General features: G+C 33.2%; 1 long non-coding RNA gene across 2 annotated transcripts in view; it reads right to left on the reverse strand.

The window, feature by feature from the left end:
* Positions 1-883: 883 nt before the first annotated feature.
* The window catches only part of LOC147913478 (uncharacterized), a 75,117-nt gene continuing 49,279 nt past the window's right edge, over positions 884-26,721 (reverse strand). Inside the window, exons 4-6 of one of the 2 annotated variants that reach the window (XR_015548752.1) lie at positions 15,661-15,975; positions 12,675-12,765; positions 884-8,410 (exon numbers count right to left, since the gene is read on the reverse strand). This is a non-coding gene — a long non-coding RNA (uncharacterized LOC147913478). The remainder of the gene's footprint in view (positions 8,411-12,674; positions 12,766-15,660; positions 15,976-26,721) is intronic. The other variant, XR_015548753.1, reaches the window with a different exon arrangement.

Raw genomic sequence — 26,721 nt, forward strand, 5'->3', positions numbered from 1 at the left:
TTGCTAGCTCTGCTGTGTCCTTTGATGATTTTCTGAGCCATCTACACTTTCAATGTCTTATCTATATGTGAGTTAAATTAATTAATCCATGTGAAGGCTTTAGCTTATGTCTGGCATAGAAAACCCTCAATAAATGTTAACTTAAGAATAATGATTTTATTATATTTATAAGAGCAGTTGTGAAGAGTGATGAGAATCAAGTCAATCTGCAAGGGACTTAGGATTTGGGTATAATTATAATACAGAGGCAATAAATGTATACTAACATTTCCAATAATTACAGAAGTAGAGAGGTGAGTCTATCACCCTTGATGGGAACATAATTTGAAAGGAGATACATTTATTTTTCCTTGTTATTAGTTTTTTGAATGAAGTTCCCTAGAATATATTTTCAGTGGACTGGAAGGATGCAGGGAAGAGATTTTAGAAGACACAAAAGTCATACATGATAAGAGGAAAGACTCACAGCCTTGGTAGATAGGTTAGCTTTGGTAAACAAGATTAAAAGATAGTTCTCTGAACCCAGAGGGAAGTAGAAAAGGAACAGGTATGTTGAGATTAGAAGATGGAGTTTTTTCAAATAGCCTCAGTCTAAAAATCTACTAAGAGAGGTCAGTTACGAGAGTAGCAGAGATGGAGTTTGATATTGAGAAAACAGAAAAAGTTTGGGGTAAGACCAAATAGAATAGTATATAGTGTCACTTAAAAAGGACTAAAAAATTTCCCAGAATTAGAAAGAGAATAAAGATAGGGTAGGGATCTATGGTATGCCTTAATCCAAAATAAAAGATCTGGATGCAATTTGTCAAGCATTGGATGAGCAAGAAAAATGAAGTTAATCACAGAAACATTGTAATTGAGAATGATAAATCTCAGAGCACCATAGAAAATGTGTTAGAGGAATGATTTTGGAACAAAAAGACTTGTCAAGTAGCCATCTTTGTAAAACAACTCTATGTGCAAGGCAATGAGAGTGACAATGGGGGCAGGGAGGATGAAATGGATGGCGGATATGTATTTTTTCAGTTCAATTTATTCATTTTATTCACATTTATAAAACACCTACTACATAGACAAGAATGTAATTATCTGATATTTCTACTATCCCAAAACAAATTCCACTATAAATTATATACTTTACTTGAAATAGTTAATTTTCAAATAAAATTAAAATATTATGGCTAAATTTTCTTTATTCAAGGAAACAACTCTTGGCAGTGTGAGAAACAATGAATTGATTGGACTGAACACAGAATAATTAGCACGATTTGAGTCTATGGAATCAGAAATTTTGCTTATTTATTGATGGCCATGGTCTATTGTTTTCACATTAAACCAATTCAACTGTTAACTTTCCTTAAATACAAAGTTTTTAAAAAAAGATTCCTAAAGAAAAGGCTTCTGTGTGACTTGGTGTTTGTAAAATTCTCACGAAGTGACCACTTTTTTGTCTGAGTGCTTTTGGTTGTTTTTTTGTTTTTGTTTTTGTCTTAAGTTTGGGGCTAGTCCTTGGAATCAAAGAAAACTCACAGGACCAATAGAGTCATTTGAACTTTGCTCTAAAAATGAATGAAATGAAAGTTCTGTTTGTAGAGGAAAACCATGTTTTGTTTACATAGGGGAAAAGGCAGCAAAAGATTTTTCCCTAGGAAAAGACATTCTCTGTTGATTTATGTCTATGACAGGAGAATAACATAACAGATGTATACTGCCTGGAATAAAGTGTATACTGCACACAAATTTAAATCATATACAACTTATGTTTTATGGTACAGTTGTGAATTATGCTTTTTTCTTTCCATGTGTAATTAGACAGTAGAACAGATGTGAAGGTTAGCTTTAATATGCCCATTACAAAGAAAAAATATATGTGCTGCCCAGGGAAAGGAGGAGTTTTGTTCCTTGTATGGATGTTTTGCTTTAGTAAGTATAAGAAAAGGAAAGTGGACTTTAGGATCCAATATTTGGAAACATACACAGTAAGAAGAGTCACAAATAATGTTAACACTAATTTATGAAGCGTAGTGCGGTCGCCTGGAAAGTTGGAGTTTTCTGCTTAGAGATTTAGAGTCGTAAAGTACTGGTTAAACTAATACATTATTGCGCAAGACATTCCTACTTTTGGCTGGTTTACTGTGTGCACCTGCTCTTTGGAAAACATCTTTCTTCTCTGCCACCTCCAATAATAGGATCAGAGTGCAAGGCAAAGTCACAGACGGGGGTATTCTCCCTTCAACTGTGTATATTTTGTCAAGGGCTAGCTCCAAGTGTGTGCTGCCTTGCAGGTTGCCTATGTCTTTCACACTAGACAAAGTAGATGAAATAAATCGACTCATGGTAAAAGGGCCCCAGAGTAGACTCTGGTAATAATTGTCAACTTTATGTTCACATCTCACAGTATAAAAGAGGCCTGTGTGTTTTTCCTATCATTAATTTAATCCATACCCACCAAATTTTATGTTTTCAATTTGCATTAGGAGGCCAAAACAGGGTTGATGATGATCTGCCAGTTTTACCCTAAGGTACAGAATAGTGCTCTGCACTAGATGAGGAAATTGACATCTAAAGACATTTTGCACAAGATCATTTTGCCTTCAGCTTTCTGAAAGCAGGATTTAGGCAAAGCTCTGTCTTAAGGGCCAAATTCCATCTGCACATGCTCTATCTACCTGCACATGCTCTATCTACCTGCACATGCTCTATCTACCTGCACATGCTCTATTTGATCTTTAGAACTTACTTTTCATACAAAAGAAGTTATTAATTTCAGAAAGACAAATCTCCAAAAAGGACACTATATTCTGAACACTAAAAGACAGGAGTAGGAAAGCATTTGCTTCACAGTATTTCCTAAGAAAGCAAGTGTTTAGCATTAACTGAATATTTAAATGATGAAAGAAAGCCTTTGAAATGGTTCTAATTATAGCCAAAATATTTAATGAATTCTTGGATTTAATATTTCTTAATATTAAATGTCTATAATAACTCTAGTAAATGAAATTTTGTGCAATATACATGATGGTGCTATTGATTCAATGAAAAGTGAACTGGTCATTCATTCTGTGGTGATAAAAAAATTATTTTCCAAATACTGCACTCAAATCAGACTGCCAGGATGAAGACACAATTTGTAATTTTTGACATGTTTTTTGATACCATTAATAAAGAGTATTTTCAAAGACGTCGGTAATTGTCCAAATCCATGAAATTCACAATAGCACATTTCCTCATTTTTTTATCTGTATAATATGGATAGTAATACCAATTTCACCACAGCATTATTGTTTGAGTTCAACAAAACATTGCATTAAATGGGACACACAGGGCTGCTCTGAGAAGGGGCAGTCACCCAGGCTTGAACCCTCACCACATGACCCTCTTCTACGTGTTGACATTTACTTCATGTTCAAATTCATATCTCAGCAACAGGAACTACTAGTATTTGTAATGAATCAGCAGGATCGTTAAATTTACTAATGTCTAAACTTGCCACCAAAGATTCACTCTCAACTTGGTCCTTCAGTTCTCTCACTGCCCAGCTTTCCTAAAGGCGAAGAAAGTTGTCCAATATCTGCTGTAATTATCTCTGCTTCCATCAGCAACATGAATCACGGTCGTATTGTTATTTGTTCTGAACTCTTGAACTTAAATAACCTTCATTCTTACATTTGTTGTTTGATTTCCAATTATCAGAGTATAGATTATGTGAAGACAGAATTAGATAAGTCAGGTGTAGTTTCTTATTTAAAGCTCTGCGGGGTTTTTCCTTAGTGAAACCGTACCAAATCCTAATAGTTCCAAATAGATGTTATTTGCTAACGTGCAAGAGAACAAAGTGAGTTTTAACAGCAGGCGACAGCCACACTATTCCAAGGAAGACCACATGAGCTATGGATGAGGGACTGAGCCTGGATAACCTCGCCTTTGTGATGCTGCCCAATCTGTAAATGACTTCCTTGCTTCATTCAACTCCCTCCATCCAGCCATTGGCCAGCCTATTCTATTTAAATTACCCCATCTCAGCTTCTGGTCTAATCAGAATGGTAGTCAGTGCTGCTCAACTCTTTGCTCCTGCGGTGCTCAGCTCCACAGGAGCCAAAACGTAATGGACCTACATAATGGATGACTGAATTGGAAATGAAAATAAGCTATTTGTTTGAAATTTACCTCTCATTTATTATATACTTGCATAGGAGGTCTCCCAAGAATCTGTAGGAGAGCTTTGTCTGGAAAAGTTACATAATATATGTTTATGTGCTGAGAGTGGAATACACATATGATTACCATAGTGTTTCATAGCACTGATTTTTTCTTTTTTTTTAAATAATACAGCCTTGAGGAAACTAGAATGCAAGTCCTGTCACCAAACACATGCCTAAACAACATACTAGTTATAAGAGAGTCATGCAGGAACATACACACATAGACATAAATCACAGATAATAATTGCAATTGTAATCATTAGGGGGTTTGAAATGTTCTTCAGCTGTGCAGTGTGCATAAGATGACCTTATCAAAAGAAGGGATTTCTCTATGCATACCATGAGCTCTGTCAAGATTGAGAGCCCATCATCTGATGATTTAGAATTAAACATTATAAAGATCCATTCTCCGTAGGCTGAAAGAGCTATTACTTCAAGCATACGTGCTGTTACTGGCAGGAGGAATTTTACCCATATTTCACCCTGTGTATCACTGAAAACACACTCTTATATATTTTGCATTATTATTATTACCCGATGGCCATTCAGCATGCAGCCATCCAAGTGCAAGATATATGGCTCTCTAGTTGAACACAAGAAAGCAATGAGCTAGCGTAATTTGTCAGCTCTGGAAAGGAGTGTAACTTGAAATTTATGACTCTTAAATGGAAATTAAGGATGATATACAAAGGCTTATAGGAACAGTTGCCTCCGTGGAGAAAGGGTTAACACTGGTCATCTGACAGGTTTTAGGAATTTCCTTAAAGTCTCTTAAGAACAAAATCCTTACTATTGAAGCCTGTGTATGGTAACTTGTGAATGCATCTAAAACATGGGATTTTTTTTGTGTGCAAATATTTAAACAAGAGAGAAGATTTATTTATTCTAAAGACTTCAGATATTAATGTAAATCATCTCCATACTAGAAATATCTAGTAAATATCTCCATATTAGAAGATACATTAGCTTATTCCACAACTTAAACAAACAACTACTAAATGTGTGTGGAGGAGGACTGGGTTAGGAAAGTCCACTGCTTTTCTACTACGCACAGCAAAACATAAAGATGGAATGTCTAACTCATCCTGGTTTTCCTGGAACTTTTTTCTTGACTTTAAAACTGAAAGTCCTGGGCCGGCCCCGTGGCTTAGTGGTTAAGTGCGCGTGCTCTGCTGCTGGTGGCCCGGGTTAGGATCCCGGGCGGGCACCGACGCACCGCTTCTCTGGCCATGCTGAGGCGACGTCCCACATACAGCAACTAGAAGGATGTGCAACTATGACATACAACTATCTACTGGGGCTTCTGTGGGGAAACATAAATAAATAAAATTATAAAACAAAAAACTGAAGGTCCTGCATCTGGGAACTCCTTTAGTCTTGGAAAAACTGGAATAGTTGGTTACCCTAGACTAGAAAATGATGATAGTTCTTAATGAGAAGCTTCTGATATCTAACAATAGAGGGTAGAAAGTTAGTATATTTTGTCTCCTTACTACCAACACATACATATATACGTATAAACGGCTAAGATCAACAGAGAGGAACTGAGAGTTAGAAACTGGGAAATTCTGAAGGCAAAACAAAAGAGATCAATGGGGCTCACTTTAGCCAGTGCTTACTAATTATGAATCGAATTCTTATGAAAACATCAATATCTTTAGCATACTCTGGTCGTTAAGGCCGTGATCTTTGGTGTTGGACTGCTTATACAACATAGATGATATATGAATTCAATGAAATATTAACACACATTATACGATACATATAAATATATATATAATTAATATATGTAATAGTTGGTATTATCTCTTCATCTAAGATCTGCCATTTGATAAGACCAACAGTATACTTCCTACTGGCCTTCTCTACTATGACAACATTTGCCTCTTAGAATTGGGATGGCCCTGAGCAGTAGGAAATATAAAAATGAGATGATGTATATTTAGATATTAATATTCACAACCTTCCTTGCACATTGTTTTGATATCGCCTCACTTTTAGGCTACTCTGAGATACATGTGATCAGATTCCCTGTAGAGTAGATAGAAGTTCGCTTTGAGTTGACAGTTATATAGGTGAGCCACTCTTTCAATGACCACAAATTCAACACTAACGGTGCTTTTTGTAATACATGATTACCTTATTTAAAGCATTTTAAATGTTCATTTTGCCACTTACTCATAAATCACTGTTTGGTTACATATATATATCCTGAAGTATCATCTTACAATAAAGTCAGTGAGCAAAGATAAATTAAATGAACAACATTGGTCCAATTTTTAATTGCAGCTTTGGCACGTTTTTATATGAATCTGTGTCTCTTGAATAAAACTGACATATAATGTCGTGAAAGTTGATGTTTTTCTGTTATTTTGATTTATAGATAAGAGGAAAGACATAAATAGTATAGAATGGTGAGCAAATGGTTTGAGGTTGGAATGTATTGATGAACTGTAGTGCATTTGTAAAGTTTCTATTTTCTTCCTGTTTAATCTGTATAAAATGGCAAATAAAACATTTAAGAATCAAGATTCATTCATTACATCAAGTAGAATAAAATTTTGGACTATATAAAGGTCATAAACTGCAAATATATGAGGGTTCATTGTATTACCTTTTATAATCTCTATCACTTCAATCAATACTGTGGTTTCTAAAGAAAAGGACAATAATCCTACAAGGCAAAAATAGCTTGGATTTATAGATATAATTAAAATTAAAGCTGATTAAATATCTATTTGAAGAGAAAACTGTTTTCCTTCTTACTTCATGAGATATTTACAAAAATATGTTCTTATGTCTGGAGAATGCTTTACCTGATTAACCCAACAGAGTGGGATTTTTAAAAAACAAAAATTTTATAACTATTATTAGTGCATAATTTGTTATCTGTTATGCTTCTATTCACAAGTTACTGCAAGTTTTATAGATACACTTACATGTGTCTACACATTTAATTAGGATAATGTTAATTATTGATTTCTTCAAAGATGGTTGTTTCTTGAATTAATTTACAACCTACATTTGACAACATTTAAGGTAACGCCTGCTAACACTTAAAAAAATTCACGTTTTATATAGCTAAAAGCTATATATATATATAGCTCCCATATGTACACAAAAGATTGAATCTACAAAAGATGCTGATGAAGAGACCATCCTGAAATTAAATTTAGGTAGGTACTCTTACTTCCTGGAGAGATATGAGCTGGCTTAGACTGATGGCTCTTTTCACCATAATTTGTTCTGTAGAAACTATACAGAAGATAGCTAAGCATGAAACTAAGGAACTACAAATAACTGTGAGAAGCACTTGTAAAAACTAAAGTTCTCTGAACTGGTATAAAAGGAGGGGTATGTACCTGCAGTTAGGGATGCTTGGCGATGGGCTTATCAGAAAGACGATATATTGGAAGAGACATTAAATTTCTGCTCTTGGAAAGGACACTGTCTTCCCCACTTGGATTATAAGATGGAAATAAGCAGCAATAGCCCTCATCATGGGGAATAAGATGTATAACACCAAAGCAGTGCTAAGATCCTCTTGGGAAAGTAGTTGATGAAAACATGTGTGGGAAATCAACTATCTCCTATCCTCTGCTCTTCTGAATATTCAAATTTCAAGGATTACAAGCTAAAGAATATATATATTTTCCAATAATACCTAAAATTAACTTGACTCAGTTAACTTAACACTCAAAATCAAAATACCAATTCCTAGGAAATGCAAGGAATAGGAAGACAAATTGCACCATTAACAAGTAATCAACCTGTAGAATATGGCTATTTGAGAGCATAGATAACATGATTTCTACTACATAACTAAGACTAAAAACAGTTGAAATTAAAATAATAAAAAAAACCTCAGTATGAATATGAACAAAAACAACAATAAAGAGCACAGCATACTTAATATTTGACAAAATAGAATTTACCTAAAAATGGAAAGTTTTATACGTTTTTTTTTTTTTTTTTTTGCTGAAGAAGATTCACCCTGGGCTAACATCCATTGCCAATCTTCCTTTTTTTTTGCTTGAGGAAGATTCACCCTGCGCTAACACCTGTGCCAATCTTCCTCTACTTTATATGCGCAGCATGGCTGGTGAGTGGTGTAGGTCCACACCTGGGATCCATCCCGGGAACTTGGGCCACCAAGGTGAAGCTCACAGGACTGGAACCACTCTGCCACGGGCCAGGCCCTTTTCCTCCTAAAAGAACCATAAACATTTATTTTTAAAATATATAAAGCAACAAAAGACATAAGTCAAAATAAATGAACATATTAGTAAGTTTATTTGCAGAAAACAACTTCAATAACTTCTATAGCTATAATTGAATATATTGATTATTGACTAAAATTCAATAAAATAAAACATCAATATCAAAATAATGAAAACAATATCTTAAGTTTAGAAACTAAATGTACTACACAATCCTTAGTTTAAAAGAAGATCACCATGGAAATGATATCATATGAGAACTCAATGGAAACTGTATTGTGCTTATCAAGATTTTTGGAATTACTAAATATATCTATTAGAAAACAGAAAAATAAAGAACAGATAAAGGACTCAATTCGACAACTTGAGATAAAAGAGCATGAGATCCATCTCAAACAAAAATGAGAATAGTATAAGATAAAGACATATCAATGAAATACAAAACAGCAATAATAAACAGCAAACATAACACTAAATTTGGTTATTTGGAAATACTGTTAATAGTTTTTCAAAAATTGATAAATAGAAAGAATAGTAGACATAAAAATCAACAAAATTCAAAATAAAAAAGGAAAAATCTTTAGATACCAAAGGTATTTCAAATATTAAAATTATAAGAGAAACAACTATTAGGTATAAAATTCTTGTAAAAGTGCACTGTATCAAAATTAGATAATCAAGAAACAGAAAATGTGGATATTTCAATGAATATTAAGGAAATAGAAATTATATCTCCTTCCAAAAAAGAAAGAAAAGAAATGAAATAAGTTCCAGATATTTTTACAAATACAGTCCCTTGGACTTTTAAGGAACAGATGATTCTTTTCTTAAACAACTTTACAGAAAATATAAATAAGAAAGCTCTTTATTTCATTTTAAAATCAAATAGAATCTTGATTGTAAGTTAGAAAAAGAGGCAGTAAAAGAGCCTATTTCAGTTATAACTAGATGTGAAAACCCTAAATATTAGCTAACTGAATCCAATGATGTATTAGAATAATGTTATGTTTAACTAAATTAATAGGCTAATGGAAAAAAAATTACATGAATTATCTCAATAGAAGAGGGATTAATATTTGATGGTGTTAAAAACCTCAATTATGGTTTTAAAAGTCTTAGCAACTAAGAACCATAGATAAATTATTTAGGACAGGGAGAACTTTTAAAAATCTGCTATCCTGAGTGGAGATAATTTATGAACATTCCTTTTAAATATCAGACACATAAACTAGAAAAGAAAATTAAATTATATATATATATACATATGAGAAGGAAAAATATGAGCTATTATTATTTAGAGATGATATAAACATTTATGTAAAAAATACAATCTGAAATTAAGACAAATGATTTCAGCATTTTTAATACAAAATCATTTTCAACGTCTTTGAATGTGACTACAAATATCATTAACATCTCTCCTGAAGAGCAACAAAAGCTATAAAATATCTAGAAATCAAGCTTAAAATATAAAATGAAGTTTAAAATGTCTCTATAGAGAAAATTTAAAATTATATTAAAAAAATAAATAAAACTTTAATAACTACAGAAATATCTCATGCGCTTGGATAGGAGGATTTAAAGTTATAAAGATATCAATTCTCTCCAAGTTTTCCATAAATTCATTGCAATGACAATAAATATTTCAGTTAGACTTTTGAATAGCTCAATTCATGTATTTTGATATTTACTTAAAAGAATACATTTCCATGAAAGTCTAAGTCAACATGGAAAAAAGGAGCAAAGATAGAAGACTTGCTTACTGGATACTAAGATATAGCACAAAGTGAAGAAAGAGAAAAGGAAGGAGAGAGGGAGAGAAAAACAGAGAGATAGAGCAGAAAGTTGGTTTTGGGAAACGTGCAAATTATACATAGAAAGTGAAACTGAATTTCTAGCTAGCAAAATGTGCAAAGCTAGACTCCACATGGATTCGAAAATTAAATGTAGAAGTAAAAATTAATGAACTTAAAGTTAATAAAAGATAAATTTTCAAAAATGTTAATAAAAGTTAATAGAATCAATAAATGATAATGTATATGACCTAGAAGTTCAAAATTCTAAAAACAAAAATCATAAGACATGGAGCTGATGCATTTGAATAAATCAAAATAAAAGAATTTCTATGTGAAAAAATTAAGAACATACCACATGCTTAAAAAGAACTGAATATTTCTTTATATTTTTAAAATAATTGCATTTTATTGGTAATTATAAAAGTTATAAAATTGAAAATATAAAATTTATAAAATTATTTTTAAAATTATAAAATTATAAATGATTGTTATAAAAATAAAAATTGTACAGTAGGTGAAGTTATAGAAATGGAGACTTTCCTTATCACTCTCTCTCCAACCCAAATATAGCTAATTTTTATTGAGACCTCTCTATGGTCCAGATAGAATTGAAAAATCATGATTAACAGTGAAGTATGCATCTCTCAGAACTTTTCTGTGCATACACATTCACAGCATGTATGGAAATATTTAATTTAAATTTTTTTAAAAACACACTTTACAAGATTTTTTGCAAATTGTTTTTTTCACTTAACATATAATTGACATATTTCTTGATAATTCATACAAACCTGCCTTATTCACTTTAATGACTGCATTTTATTCCTTAATATTTCATATTTACATGTAACATATCCAATCATTGTCCTTCCAATGTATATACAAATGTGTACGTTAATGTATATATAAATATATTAATACACATTAACATCATAGAATAATAGCATTATATTTATATATTTTCGTATATTCATAAATATGATTATATTATTATATAATTATTACATACTATATATATTAATATGTATGCAAATGGTAGCAATAGTGGCCTGTATAAGACTAAGATTTATAGAGAAATAGGCCTTTGGCTTTATATGTAATATCTTTATTTTGTAATAATAATGTGGTATTCATATCTTACCAGTGTTACTCAAAATTAAATAGTAAGAAGGAGTTAGTTCAGTGAATTCAATCTATTTGCTTTCACATTCAGGTCATAGTCCCATCAATTAATTTATTTCTTTTAAGTGATTTCTCTTGAACTAGAGGATTTTAAGCTACTATTACCTATTGAGAGGCAATAGTCAATATTTCATATTATTTACTTCTGAAAATAACAAACATCATGATCTGGAATAGTAACTCACTCCAAGATAGTGGTATTTCCTGTAATGTTTATATTTAATTTTTAACACATTTTTTTGGAAGATAAATGGTGATTTGTTCTTTTTTAAAATTTAAATTCAGATGAAAAGAAGCATTTTATTCTATTTGCTTTTTTGGAAAGAAAAATTAATAAATATTTTATTATAATGGAGACAATAGAAGCATGATGCAAGGATGAGAAAGAAAAAAAGTATTAAGATATTAGAATACTAGACCAGTCAGGATAATGGTAAAACACAAAGTATTAAGAAGAAAAGGAATGTAAGAAAAAAAGGAACAAAGAATAAATCTCAAAATCTTTACATTGCTCAGAAAACCATGATTTTTAAATTTCATTTCCTTTTCATTTCTAAGCAAAGAGAATACCACCACAGTGCCTCAAATACCATCTCCTGTTTGTGAATTAAGTGAGTTTCTTCCAGAACGAACATGTGGATGCCCTATGCTAATCAGTGTACAATTTAATTGTATAGTCTTTTTCTGGCTCAAGAACAACTTATAACTGGTTTTCAGTGGCTTGCAGTCAAAAGCTGAGGTTTTTAATGAGTTGGAAAATACAAAATAGTCTTTGCTTCATTATCACTTTTTGTTTGTTTGTTTATTGTGGTAACATTGGCTTATTATAACATTGTATAAATTTCAGGTATATATCATTATACTTCTATTTCTGCATGGATTACATCATGTTCTCATGTTCACCACCCAAATACTAATTACAATCCATCACCACACACATGTGCCTAATTATCCCTTTCACCCTCCTTCCTCCCCTCTTGCCCTCTGGTAAGCACCAATCCAATCTCTGTCTCTATGTGTTTGTCGTTGATATTATCTACTACCTAATAAGTGAGATCATACGGTATTTGACCTTCTCCCTCTGACTTATCACTTTCTTATTTTACTTTTTAAAAGAATGTATCATACATTCTCCTACCAATCTACATATTTGCTCATTTATTCATCTCTATTCACGCAATCAACCTACTCATCACCATTCATGGAACTACATACTCATTACTTAGCTCATGATTCATGAAGTTAGAAATATACTTTTTTTACATCAGACTGACCTCAGTGTTTCTTATATATTGTTTTTTTAAAGTCTCCTACTTTGTGCAGATATGGGGAAAGCAGAATTTTAGTCCAATCCGAGAATAAAACCTAGAAGAAGATCACAGAAAATTTGTTACTATCTCATTTTTCTTTAATTTCAAAAGTTACTAGAAGGGATTGAAGATAACATGCATCCTTATTTTGAAACTTAGTATCAATACTTTTTTAAAATGATTTGGAGTGTGAATTTCAAAATTAAACAAAACAGGTTGGAAATTTATTTTATATAATATTTTTGAAATATGCATAGTACTTGCAATTATGCACATATTCTTAGAAACAATCAAATACTTTTTGCTTTTAGTTTTTTCAGCAAAATTATATGATAACAAAATGTGTCCTCCATCACTTCACATTTATTTTTCCTAACACTATAAGAAAGATAATACTTTTGGAAATATATGTTGGGGTTTCATATATTCAAAACATCCATCAGTTTTTCTAAGGGCCACTATTACTCTTTGGCACTTAAATTGTTCTCTAGTCAAGTATATACGTTTGTCATTTCAAAATTCAAATTGAGAGGCAGGCCTGGTGGCGTAGCAGGTAAGTGTGGGTGCTTCGCTGCTGGCGGCCCAGGTTCAGATCCCAGGCACGCACCGATGCATTGCTTGTCAGGCCATGCTGTGGTGGTGTCCCATATAAAGTGGAGGAAGATGGGCACAGATGTTAGCCCAGGGCCAGTCTTCCTCAGCAAAAAGAGGAGGATTGGCATGGATGTTAGCTCAGGGCTGATCTTCCTCACAAAACAAAAAAAAATTGATAAAATTAAAATTTTTGCATGCTTTGAGATTTTTAACATATCTTTGGTTAATGTCATAAAATTGTGCTTCTTTTGTAATATTTTCTACTGGAGATTTCAATAAATTTTCATTTTACTTCCATGTATTTTAGATGTTTACAACTTTTCATAATCCATTTGAGATTAAAATAGTCATGAATACCTTTTGTTAAATGGGGAGAGGGATATTTGAGTTGGGGCCAATCATTTAAATGACCTATATCCATGTTATTGTGATTTTTTACCCATATAATTTCACAATTTAGAATTAGGTGATGTATACTACCATTATGGAGAAACTTCCTTCATCTTGCAGAGGCAGCGTATGCTTAAATCATGCACTATTTACAATTTGGAAAATCTGAAATCTCTAAGAAACGCCTGAAAAACGTGATGACAAACCCTACTAGGGGCTTTAATTTCATTTAAGATTTAACTGTTACTGTTTGTATTACAGAGATTTTTTAGGGAGATTTCTGAATTAGTATTTTTGACTTTAGTGATGGTTTCACAAGTCTATTCATATGTCAAAACTTATCAAATTGTATACTTTACATATTTTCAACTTATTGTATATTGAATAAAGCTGTAAAACTTATATATGACAAAAGAAAAAACCTAAACGGAATATTTGAAATTTTTAATGCAATAGTTGAAAAGATGCAATATGAATCAAGTATGAATTAAAACTACTATAATGAACATCTGAAATTTTATTGCTAATTTTAAATATATATCTGCATTATATTAAATTTCACGTTAATGGACTTATGAACAGTCTTTAGGAGCCTACACTGGTTGCTCAGGAACAGTCTACGATGTTAACTACCACGGGATTGAGATAAGCACAACTTAAAAAGATGCAATAAAGGAAAGAACCTATCACTACCCTGAATGATAAGAAGCATGTTCAAGTCCACCGTAACTGATATAGCTTTAGAATTAATGGAACTTTTCAAAAAATGTTATTCTGTCTTTTTTTTATTCTCTATTTTCTTTGAGAATTAATGATTTATTCTTTGAAAATAAGAAATTAAAAAATCATATGCATATAAACCACGGTGGTTAGAAGAAACAGAAGTCAATCTAGGTGAAGGAAATACCTATTCTAAACTTCTGTGTGGATCCCGTATTCCTGAATTCCTCTGCTCTACTACCCAGAATCTTCTTTGATGAATAGAATGCCAAACATCACAACTGACTATTTGACCATATGGGATGTTCTTTTGGGCTGAATGACTCATCAATGGAACATGTATTCCTAAGATGAAAGTAACAGATCGTGGGAATGACAAGCCTCTATTAATATGAAATGTCATGAAAATCTAAGAAATTCAAACTTACAGACTTTTTAAATTCCCTTTAATGTTTTTTATTTCCATGCAGTGAATATCATATACTCTTAAAATTTTGTGTAATAGAATATAATTTTAGTTTGTTCTGATCCACATTTATGTTTCTACTAGCTCCTATGTGGTTGACACCGTATCCCATCCAATGTACAGCGTCCAGGATAATTAGGAGATGACCAGCAGTGAATAGAGTCAACAGCATAAATAGTAGAAACAGGAGGAAAAAAAAGGAGCATGTGACAGATGCACAAACATCTCTTTTCTAATATTGATAAGGGATTATCTTAAAAGTTAACTCTAGGGTTGCATGCAATTCTTATCAAGAGAAAAGAATCTGGAAAACAATCAAAGAAGCAAAAGTTATGTCCTTCATGGCATAAATGATTTCTTCAGATTCTGGAGCTCAAATCCACCTTCAATTTTTCTAGAATTTGGAGATTTTACATATTTGGACAACTACGTTGATATGCGACATACTGTCCACTAGGAATAAACACATACATTTGATACACACACATACATGATTGCTGAGTCTCTTATATTATAATCATTACTTATTTCTGAGAAAGTGTATATTTTGGTTATCCTGTCCTTGTTCCACCATTGTATCAATGTATAGTGGACTTTGGAAACATATCAATTGGTTTTTATCTCTTAAATTTCTGAATCAAGAGGAAACACATTTTAGACATCCTGTAGACCAGTGCACATCATGTGCTGATGAAGAAACCAGCATGAACATCTAGAGAATCTAGACTTGCAGCTTGAATCTGCATTGTTTCTTTCAGGTTATGAGTGAGTGTGTCTTACCTTTGAAGAAGAATGAACTGAATGCTTGGTGACCTGAAGAGCAAGCTCTTTAGCAAAAACTTCAGATTTCCTCCTGTTCAGACACAGCAGGATTATATTTCCCTGCACATTGAAGTTAGGTGTGATCATATGACTTGAAACGTGAGCAAAAGGATGTATGTCTCTCCTGGAGAGAAGATTTAAGAGACAGTGGAAGAGGCACTAGGTCTCCTTTATCCACCTTGGCTATTGCAGAAGCCCGCATCAAGATGGGGTCTTCAGTAGCCCAGACCCTCACTGATTGCAGAAGAACACACCACCACTCAACCCGCTAACCTGCAAAGGACACGGAGGATGAGTGAAAAACATACTTTTATTGATTTAAATCACTCACAAAGACTTTGTTTTTTGTTTTTAATGATGCTTTTTTAATGATGCTTCCCCGAACCATTTAAATGGGGCAAAATGTAAAAGGAATATGAACAACAGACAGTTTCATCTTGCAGGTCATAGAGCTGTAATAAGCAGGGAATACACTAAATAAGAGTAACAGAGGCACAACCACAACAACAAATAATTATTATATAGCTAAATTAATTTATTATAAAATAAATGATAATACAATAATTAAAATTCTGGTTTACTGCAAAGCAGAGAGAACTAGATTCATGAAATAAAACAGACAGCCCAGGGACCGGGCTAGTATATATAAGAATTTGGTAGATATGGAAGATGCAATGACATATCTTCAGAGAAAAGGTGAATTATAAATACAGCTAGTGTTAGCAGAGTTTATAAAGTATTTAGAAAAAAAATCCCATTCGTTTCTTGTCTCACAGATATAGAAAAATAAATTCTATTTGGCTCAAAGAATTAAATATTTAGAAACCTTCAATATTAAAGGTAAATGTTGGTTCATATCTAATCTCAACATAAGGAACCTTATTTTAAGCATTTTAAGTGAAAGCCAACAGAAAAATAACTTTTTCAAAGACAGACATAACAGAATAATTTTTGAAATGTGTATAAAAATGAAAGGATAAAAAAATGGAAAAAATAAAATAATAGCAAAAATAATCTCAGCATATAAGATAGACAAATTACTGTTTAACATAAAATACATAAAACAATATTTTAATAAAAATATACAAAGTCCAATAGAAAAATGAGTGAAGGACCTATATAAGGAATTTCTAGAGAAATGCTTCTTTTCATATGGAAAAAATGCCTTTTCTTACTGAAATCAATAACATTAAAAGTAAAGTGATCTTTTATTTTTGTCTATTAAAAAGTACTTGATGAAAACAACATGACACATGCTTAGTGTGAAAGTATGCTTAAAGAAAAAGTTATTACCCTGTCCTGGAAAGAGCAAAGTAGTTTACATAGTCTATTAATTAATAAACATGGTTAATTCTGATAGGAAATATGCAACAATATTAAGTGGTCATATGTACTGTGTGGTTGTAGGATGTATTTTCTTTTTTATTTGCTAACTAAATAATACATTTATAATTTTAAAAATTGTACAGAAGTTTCTCTCAGTTGCTCCCTACAATTTCCATCATAGCATGTTCTCTAAGATGTTCATTGGTCAAACATAATTCTTTTGTTCAAATGAATCACAGCATTAACAGGCCTGTTTGAGAAATGGATATATATATATATAAAATCTGTGACTATGCAAAAGCTTCTCTTCTACTTGACTGAGTCTCAGGAAAACAGCAAAAATATCTGATTAGTTTTCCTAAGGTTTACCATCCTCTCCCTTTCGCACTGTGAACTTCAGAAAAACACTAAAATTTATTTATATATATCATGCCCACTAAATATCTAAGAGAATCAAATGACTCAAATAATAAAATATAGATGTTGGAATATTTGAAATCTATAAAATACATGAGTAAATATTATTTTGTTTTCTAGCCCAAAATTGACGACATAAAAGACAGGAATTTTTCATCTTTATGTTTTCAAAGGTCATGTGTATTCTATTATATCTTATTTTTACAACAGATAAAACCATAACATAATCCAAACAAAGCAGGCTTTTAAAAATATTGCTGTTTTTGTACTTTTTTCCTCTAGGAAATGCTGTTTCCTGATTCATCTGCGTCAAGTAAATGTCCTAATTTTAAGTTTTGTCCAATTTTACAACACATGTCAAATGACCCATGGCCAGTAACGGGGCAAATGTGAAGATTTCCCATCATCCAACACTATTGACTAGAACTTGTGAACATTTCCTAAAGGCATTGCACAATGGATTTCTTTTGGACATTTGTATTTCTCTTTGAACATTTCTACCTTCATTTACTTGGAGGTTACTTATATAACACTGACACACAGAGCTCCGGACTCAATTTACTAGGGTTCAATACTGGTTATACCACTTAATAATTTTGTGGTTTTAAAAAAAAGTCATTTTACTTTTTTGTGGATAGTTTTTATACATGTAAAATAAAGATAATGTCAGTTTGACACAGCAGTAATATTTCCCTTCCCATGCCTGTCTTCCTAACTTGCCCATAAACCTCCCCTTCCCCTCCTTCCTGGTCCCAGGACCTCCATGGGTGTGGATGGAATGCACGAGGCCTGTGCTGGCCTCTCACACACACTCCTTCTCTGCTGAGCAGAGTTGGAAGTGTGTTTGAGATGCCTGAGGGAGTTGCATAGGCAAGAAGGAGAGGACAGGAGTGCTAAGCAGAGGAGCTCCCGAATGCCAGGACCCAGCGAGGGCCACAGAAAGATAGGGAGGCAGGAGCCAGAAAACCTGGCCATTCAGTGGGCTCTGCCATCAACTCTATGCACATCCTTGGGCAAGTTACTCCACGTGCCCTCTGGAGCACTCTGGAACAGTCCCTCTGGAACTCAGTGTTTCCCTCTATAAAATGGGAGAGATTTGGACCAGAATAACTTTCATACTCTGACAGTCTACCTTCTTGAGACTCTGGAGAACCCAGGTAGCCTCCTGAAAGACTCATTTAAAGGAACATCAAACTGCTCAACTCTTCAGTAAATGGAGAGTTTATGCCTTAAGACTCTTTGAACTCCTCACTTCAAAATCCACCCCCTTGCTGTGTCCACCCATCCTAAGTTATAAAAAAATCAAAGAAAAAAAAATAAACACCAAAAGATCACTGCTAAACATTTTTTATGGTCATAAGTTTTACATTTCTGTGAGCAGATAGTACACCCTATAATCTGGATACATTATTTTCATTTATTCATGTTTTATTTTTTCTCTGAAATTTTCTAAGATGTAGAATCCATGTTCTCCATAACCTTAAAATGAAAAGCAACCATTCTTTCTTTTTATTATCGAGGTAACTTTGGTTTATACGTTATATAAATTTCAGGTGTTCATCATTATATTTTGACTTCTGTACAGACTACATCATGTTCACCACCAAAAGTCTAGTTTCCATCTGTCACCGTACAGATGTGCCCCACTACCCCTTTTGCCCTCCTCACAACCCTCTTGTCCTCTGCTAACCACCAAACTGTTCTCTATATCAATGTGTTTGCTTGTTTATCTTCCACATATGAGTGAAATCATACAGTATTTGTCTTTCTCCATCTGACTTATTTCATTTAGCATAATACCCCCAAGGTCCATTCATCTTGTTGCAAATGGCAATATTATATCTTTTTTATGGCTGAGTAGTATTCAATTGTATATATATATATACAAATGATATATGTATATATATATATCACATCTTCTTTATCCCTTCATCTGTTGATGGGCACTTAGGTTGTTTCCAAGTCTTGGCTATTGTGAATAACCTTTCAATGAACACAGGGGTGCATATATCTTTTCGAATTAGTGTTTCCGTGTTCTTTGGATAAACACCCAGAAGTAGAATAGCTGGATCATATGGTAGACCTATTTTTAACTTTTTGAGGAATCGCCATACTGTTTTCCTTAGTGGCTGTACCAATTTACATTCCCACGAGCAGTACACGAGCATTCACTTTTCTCCACATCCTCTCTAACACTTTTTATTTCTTGTCTTTGTAAAAATAGCCATTCTGACAGGCGTAAAGTGATATCTCATTGTGGTTTTGATTTGCATTTCCCTAATAATTAGTGATGTTGAACATCTTTTCATGTGCCTGTTGGTCATCTGTATGTCTTCTTTGGAAAAATATCTGTTCAGATCTTCTGCCCAATTTTTAATAGGATTGTTTATTTTTTTGTTGTTGAGTTGTACAACTTCTTTATACATTTTGGATATTACCCGTTATCAGATATATGATGTGCAAATATCTTCTCCTAATTGTTAGGTTATCTTTTCATTTTGTTGATGGTTTCCTTTGCCATGCAAAAGCTTTTTAGTTTGATGTAGTCCCATTTGTTTATTTTTTCTTTTGTTTCCCTTGCCTGAGGAGACATATTCAAAAAGATACTGCTAAGACAAATATCAAAGAGCATACTGTGTATGTTTTCTTCTAAAAGTTTTATGGTTTCAGGTCTTACAGGTAAGTCTTTAATCCACTTTCAGTTAATTTTTCTGTATAGTATGAGATAGTGGTCTACTTTCATTTTTTGCATGTGGCTGTTCAGTTTTCCAAGTGTCATTTATTGAAGAGATTTTCCTTTCTCCATTGCATGTTCTTGGCTCCTTTGTCAAATATTAACTGTTCATAGATGTGTGGGTTTAGTTCCAGGCTCTCAATTCTGTTCCACTGATCTGTATGTCTGTTTTTGTGCCAGTATCATGCTATTTTGATTACTACAGATTTGTAGTATATTTTGAAATCAGGGAGTGTGATACCTCCAGCTCTGTTCTTTTTTCTCAGGATTGCTTTGGTTATTTGGTGCTTTTTGTTGTTCCATATAAATTTTAGGATTCTTTGCTCTATTTCTGTGAAAAATCTCATTGGGATTTTGATAAGGATCACATTGAATCTGCAGATTGCTTTAGGTAATACGGACAGGAGTATGAAATATCTTTCCATTTCTTTGTGTCTTCTTAGATTTATTTCAATAATGTCTTACAGTTGTCAGTGTACAGGTTTTTCACCTTCTTGGTTAAATTTATTCGTAGGTATTTTATTCTTTTGTTGTGATTGTAAATGAGATTGTACTCTTGATTTTTCTTTCTGCTATTTCATTGTTAGTGTATAAAAATGCAACTGATTTTTCTATGTTGATTTTGTACTCTACAACTTTACTGTTTTTATATGATTTCTAATGGTTTTTCTGGTGGATTCTTTAGGGTTTTCTATACCTATAATCATGTCATATGCACAGATCAATGGAACAGAATTGAAAGCCCAGAAGTAAACCACACATCTGTGGATAGCTAACCTTCAACAAAGGAGCCAAGAACATACAATGGAGAAAGGAAAGTTTCTTCAATAATGGTGTTGGGAAAACTGGACAGCCACATGCAAAAGAATGAAAGTACACCATTATTTTACACCATACAAAAAATTAACCTAAAATGGATTAAATACTTGAATGTAAGACACGAAACCATAAAACTCCTAGAAGAAAATATAAGCAGCACACTCTTTGACATCAGTCTTAGTAGCATCTTTTTGAATACTGTGTCTACTCAGGCCTGAGAAACAAAAGAAAAAGTATACAAGTGGAACTACATCAGATTAAAGAGCTTCTGCAAGGCAAAGGAAATCAGGAACAAACTGAAAGGACAACCCACCAACTGGGAGAAAATGTTGGCAAATCATATATCTAACAAGGGGTTAATTTCCAAAATGTATAAAGAACTCATACAACTCAACAAACAAACAAACAAAAAAACAATCAAAAAATGGGCAGAAGACATGAACAGACATTTTTCCAAAGAAGATATACAGATGGACAATAGGCACATGAAAAGATGTTCAACACCACTTATTATTAGGGAAATGCAAATCAAAACTACAATGAGATATCACCGTACACATGTCAGAATGGCTAGAATTAAAAAGACAAAAAATAACAAATTTTGGAAAGGATGTGGAGAAAAGGGAACCCTCATACACTGCTGGTGGGAATGCAAACTGGTGCAGCCACTATGGAAAACAGTATGGAGATTTCCGAAAAAAAATTAAAAATAGAATTACCATATAGTCCTGCTATCCCACTACTGGGCATTTATCCAAATAAAATAAACAATTCAAAGAGACTTATGCACTCCTACATTCTTTGCAGCATTATTCACAATAGCCAAGACGTGGAAGAAACCCAAGTGCCCATCAATTGATGAATGGATAAAGAAGATGTGGTATATATATATATATATATATATATATATATATATATACACACCACATTGTATGTATGCATATACATACATACAATGGAATACTACTTAGCCATAAAAAAGACATAATTGCCCCACTTGCAACAATGTGGCTGGACCTTGAGCGTATTATGTTAAGTGAAATAAGCCAGATGGAGAAAGACAACCACCACAGGATTTCACTCATATGTTGAAGATAAACACATGGATAAAGAGAACAAATTAGTGGTTACCAGAGGAGAAGGGGGTTGGGGGGGTGGGTGAAAGGTGTAAAGGGGCACATATATATGTGGTGATGGATAAAAATTAGACTACTGATGCAGTCTATACAGAATCTGATAAATAATAATGCACACCTGAAATTATACAATGTTATAAACTATTATGACCTCAATAAAATAATTGAAAGAAAAATCACATCATATGCAAAAAAGTTTTAATTCTTTCTTTCTAATTTGGATCCCACTTATTTCTTTTTCTTGCCTAATTGCTCTGGCTAGGACTTCCAATACTGTATCCAATAAGAGTCATTCAGCGAGCATACTTGTCTTGTTCCTGTTTTTAGTGGGACACCTTTCAACTTTTCACCATCAATTATGATGTTGGCTGTGGGTTTGTCATATATAGCCTTTATTAGGTTGAGGTACTTTCCTTATATACCCATTTCATTGAGAATTTTTATTATAAATGGATGCTAAATATTGTCCAATGCTTTCTCTGCATCTATCAAGATGATGATGTAGTTTTAATTCTTCATTTTGTTAATGTGGTGTATCACATTGACTGATTTGTAGATGTTGAACCATCCTTGCATCCTTGGAACAAATCCCACTGATCATGGAGTATGATCCTTTTAATGTATTGCTGTGTTCGATTTCCTAATATTTTGTTGAGAATTTTTGTTTCTATGTTCATCAATGATATTGTCCTGTAATTTTCCTTTTTTGCATTGTCCTTGTTTGGTTTTGGTATTAGGGTAGTGTTCGCCTCATAAAATGAGTTAGAAAGCATCCCTTCCTCTTTAATTTTTTGAAGAATTGGGGAAGGATAGGTATTAAATCTTTGAATTTTTGGTAGAATTTACCAGAGAAATTATCTGGTCCTGGATTTTGGTTTTTTTGGAGATTCTGGATTACTAATTCAATCTCTTTACTAATGATAGGTCAATTCAGATTCTCTATTTCTTCTTGATTCAGTTTTGGAGGTTGAGTGATTCTAGGAATGTATCCATTTCTTCTAGATTATCCAATTTGTTGCTGTATAGCTTTTCATAGTATTCTCTTATAATACTTTTTATTTCTCTGGTATCTCTTGTAATTTCTCCTCTTTAGTTTCTGATTTTATATATTTGAGCCTTGTTATTTTTCTTCCTGAGTCTAGCTAAGGGTTTGTCAATTTTGTTTATCTTTTCAAAAACCTTCTCTTAGGGCCGGCCCTGTGGCTGGTGGTTAAGTGCGCGCGCTGCGATGCTGGTGGCCCGGGTTCGGATCCCGGGTGCGCATCAAGGCACCGCTTCTCCGTTCATCCTGAGGCCGAGTCCCACATACAGCAACTAGAAGGATGTGCAGCTATGACATACAACTATCCACTGGGGCTTTGGGGGGAAAAAATAAAATAAATAAAATCTTAAAAAAAAAAAAAAAAAAACCTTCTCTTAGTTTCATTGATCTTTTCTGTTGTTTTTAGTCTGTATTTTGTTTGTTTCTGCTCTGATTTTTGTTATTTCCTCCTACTGACTCAGGGCTTTGTTTCTATTTTTCTTGTTCTTTTAGGTGTAGCATTAGATTGTTTGAGATTTTTCTTTTTTCTTGTGGTAGGCCTATATTGCTATAAACTTCCCTCTTAGTACCATTTTTGTAGCCTCCCACAGATTTTGGTATGTTGTGTGTTCATTCTCATTTTTTCCAGGTATTTTTTTATTTCTTCTTTGATTTCTTTATACCTTCAATAGTTGTTCAGTAGCATGTTGTTTAGTCTCCACATATTTGTGACTTTCCCAGCTTTCTTCTTATAGTTGCTTTCTAGTTTCACAGCATTATGGTTGAAAAGATGTTTGATATGATTTTAATCTTCTCAAATTTATTGAGACTTGTTTTGTTACCCAACATCTGTTATAGCTTTGAGAATGTTTCATATGCACTTGTGAAGAATGTGTATTCTGCTACTTTTGGATGGAATGTTCTGTATATATCTGTTAAATCCATCTGGTCTAGGGTTTCATTTAAGGATGATGTTTACTTGTTGACTTTCTCTCTGGATGATATATCCATTAATATAAGTGGAGTATTAAAGTCCCCTACTATTATTGCATTGCTGTCAATTTCTCCCTTTAAGTCTGTGAATAGTTGCTTTATATACTTTGGTGCTGCTATGTTAGGTGCATAGATATTAATAAATGTTATTTCTTCTTGATGGATTCTCTTCTTTATCATTATATAATGTCCATCTTGTCTCTTGTTATCTTTTTTGGCTTGAAGTCTATTTTGCCTGATGTAAGTATAGCTATATCCACTTTTTTTTGGTTGCCATTTGCTTGCAGTATTATCTTCCATCCCTTTACTTTGAGCTGATGTTTGTCTTTAAAGCTAAGATGGTTCTCCTGGAGGCAGCACATTGTTGAGTTTTGTTTTTCATTCCTTCCAGCCACTCTGTGTCTTTTGATTGGTGAATTCAATCCACTAAGTTTTAGGGTGATTATTGATATATGAGAACTTAATACTGCCATTTTATCTTTTGTTTTCTGATTGCTCTACATTTCAATTGTTTCTTTATCCTTATGTTTCTGTCTGCCATTTCAGTTTGGTGGTTTTCTGTGATGTGTTTCTCAGTTTTCTCTTTTTTGTGTGTTTCATGACTCTGCTCTGAATTTTTCTCTGTGGTTACCAAGAAGTTTGTGTAACAGATCTCATAGATGAGCCAGCCCGTTTTCTGCTGACAGCATCTTATCTTCATTTGCCTATGCAAGTTCTGTCCTTTTCTTCTTCCCCTTATGTGTTTTTGTTGTCACAAATATACCTTTTTGTATTGTGAGTTCATTACCGAACTGAAGTGGTTACAGTTTGTTTTTTTGTTTATTGATGTTTTAATAGTTTTTAACATTGTGAAATTTTGTGTTGTACATTTTTGTTTGTCCATCACCATATATATATATGACTCCCTTCACTCCTTGTGCCCACCCCCCACTCCCATTGCCCCTGGTAACCACAATAGTTTTCTCTGTCCACATGTTGGTTTATATTCCACATATGAGTGAGATCATATGGTGTTTGTCTTTCTCCTTCTGGCTTACTTCACTTAACATAATACCCTCCAGACCCATCCATGTTGTTGCAAATGGGACTATTTTGTCTTTTTTTTATGGCTGAGCAGTATTCCATTGTATATATATACCACATTTTCTTGATCCAATCGTCAGTCAAGAGACACTTAGATTGTTTCCACTTCTTGCTGGGGGAGAATATTTGCAAAACATACATCTGACAAGGGGTTGATCTCCATAATATATAAAGAACTCACACAACTGAACAACAAAAATCAAACAACCTGATCAAAAAATGGGCAGAGGAAATGAACAGACACTTCTCCAAAGAAGATATACAGATGGCCAATAGGCACATGAAAAGATGTTCAACATCATTAATCATCAGGGAAATGCAAATCAAACCAACACTAAGATATCACCTCATGCCCGTTAGAATGGCTATAATCACCAAGACAAAATACAACAAATGTTGGAGAGGATGTGGAGAAACAGGAACCCTCATACACAGCTGGTGGGAACGCAAACTGGTGCAGCCTCTATGGAAAATGGTATGGAGATTCCTCAAAGAATCAAAAATGGAGATGCCCTATGATCCAGCCATCCCACTACTGGGAATCTATCCAACGAACCTGAAATGAACAATCCAAAGAGGCTTATGCACCCCTATGTTCATTGCAGCATTATTCACCATAGGTTATAGTTATTTTTAATGCTTTCTCTCCCTTTAACCTTTATGTTATAATTGTTTACTAATCTATTCTGATATAGAGTTTCAATTTTCTGATTCTCTCTGTCTATTTATCACCTTGCTTAAAGCTTTGTATACCTTTTCTTTTTCATTTCAGGTAGGAGAGTTCTTCCCAAGATTTCTTGTAAGGTGGTTGTAGGGGTGATGAACTCAGCTTTTGTTTGTCTGGGAGAGCCTTTATTTCTTCTTCATATTTGAAAGACAACTTTTCTGGGTAGAATATTCTCAGCTACCTGTTTTTACCTTTCAATATTTTGAATATATCATTCCTCTCTCTCCTGGCCTGTAGAGTTTCTGCTGAGAAATATGCTGATAGCCTAATGGGGCTTCCCTTGCATGTTATTGTTATTTTTTTCTCCCTGGCTGCCCAAAATATTCTTTCCTTGTCAATGACTTTGACAGTTTCAATATAATGTGCCTTGGAGAAGGTATTTTTGTGCTGAGATAATTTGGTGTTCTATTAGCTTCATGTACTTGTATATCCAGTTCCTTCCTCTGGTTTAGGAAGTTCTCAGCTATTATATTTTAAATAAGGTCTCGGGTCCCTTCTCCCTCTCTTCTCCTTCTGGGATACCGATTATCCTTATATTGCTTTTCCTAATTAAACTGGATATTTCTTGTAGAATTTCTGCAATTATTTTAGATTTCAGTTCTCTCTCCTCCTCTACCTGAGTCATTTCTAGATTTCTATCTTCAAGCTCACTAATTCTCTCTTCTGTATTGTCTGCTCTATTTCCAATGCTTTCTACTTTATTCTTCATCTCATTTATTGAGTTCTTCAGCTTTGGAATTTTTTTTTGGTTCTTTATTAGTTT

This window comes from Ceratotherium simum, chromosome 27 (assembly GCF_057802395.1).
Source record: "Ceratotherium simum simum isolate JZ-2026a chromosome 27, ASM5780239v1, whole genome shotgun sequence".
NCBI lineage: Eukaryota > Metazoa > Chordata > Mammalia > Perissodactyla > Rhinocerotidae > Ceratotherium > Ceratotherium simum.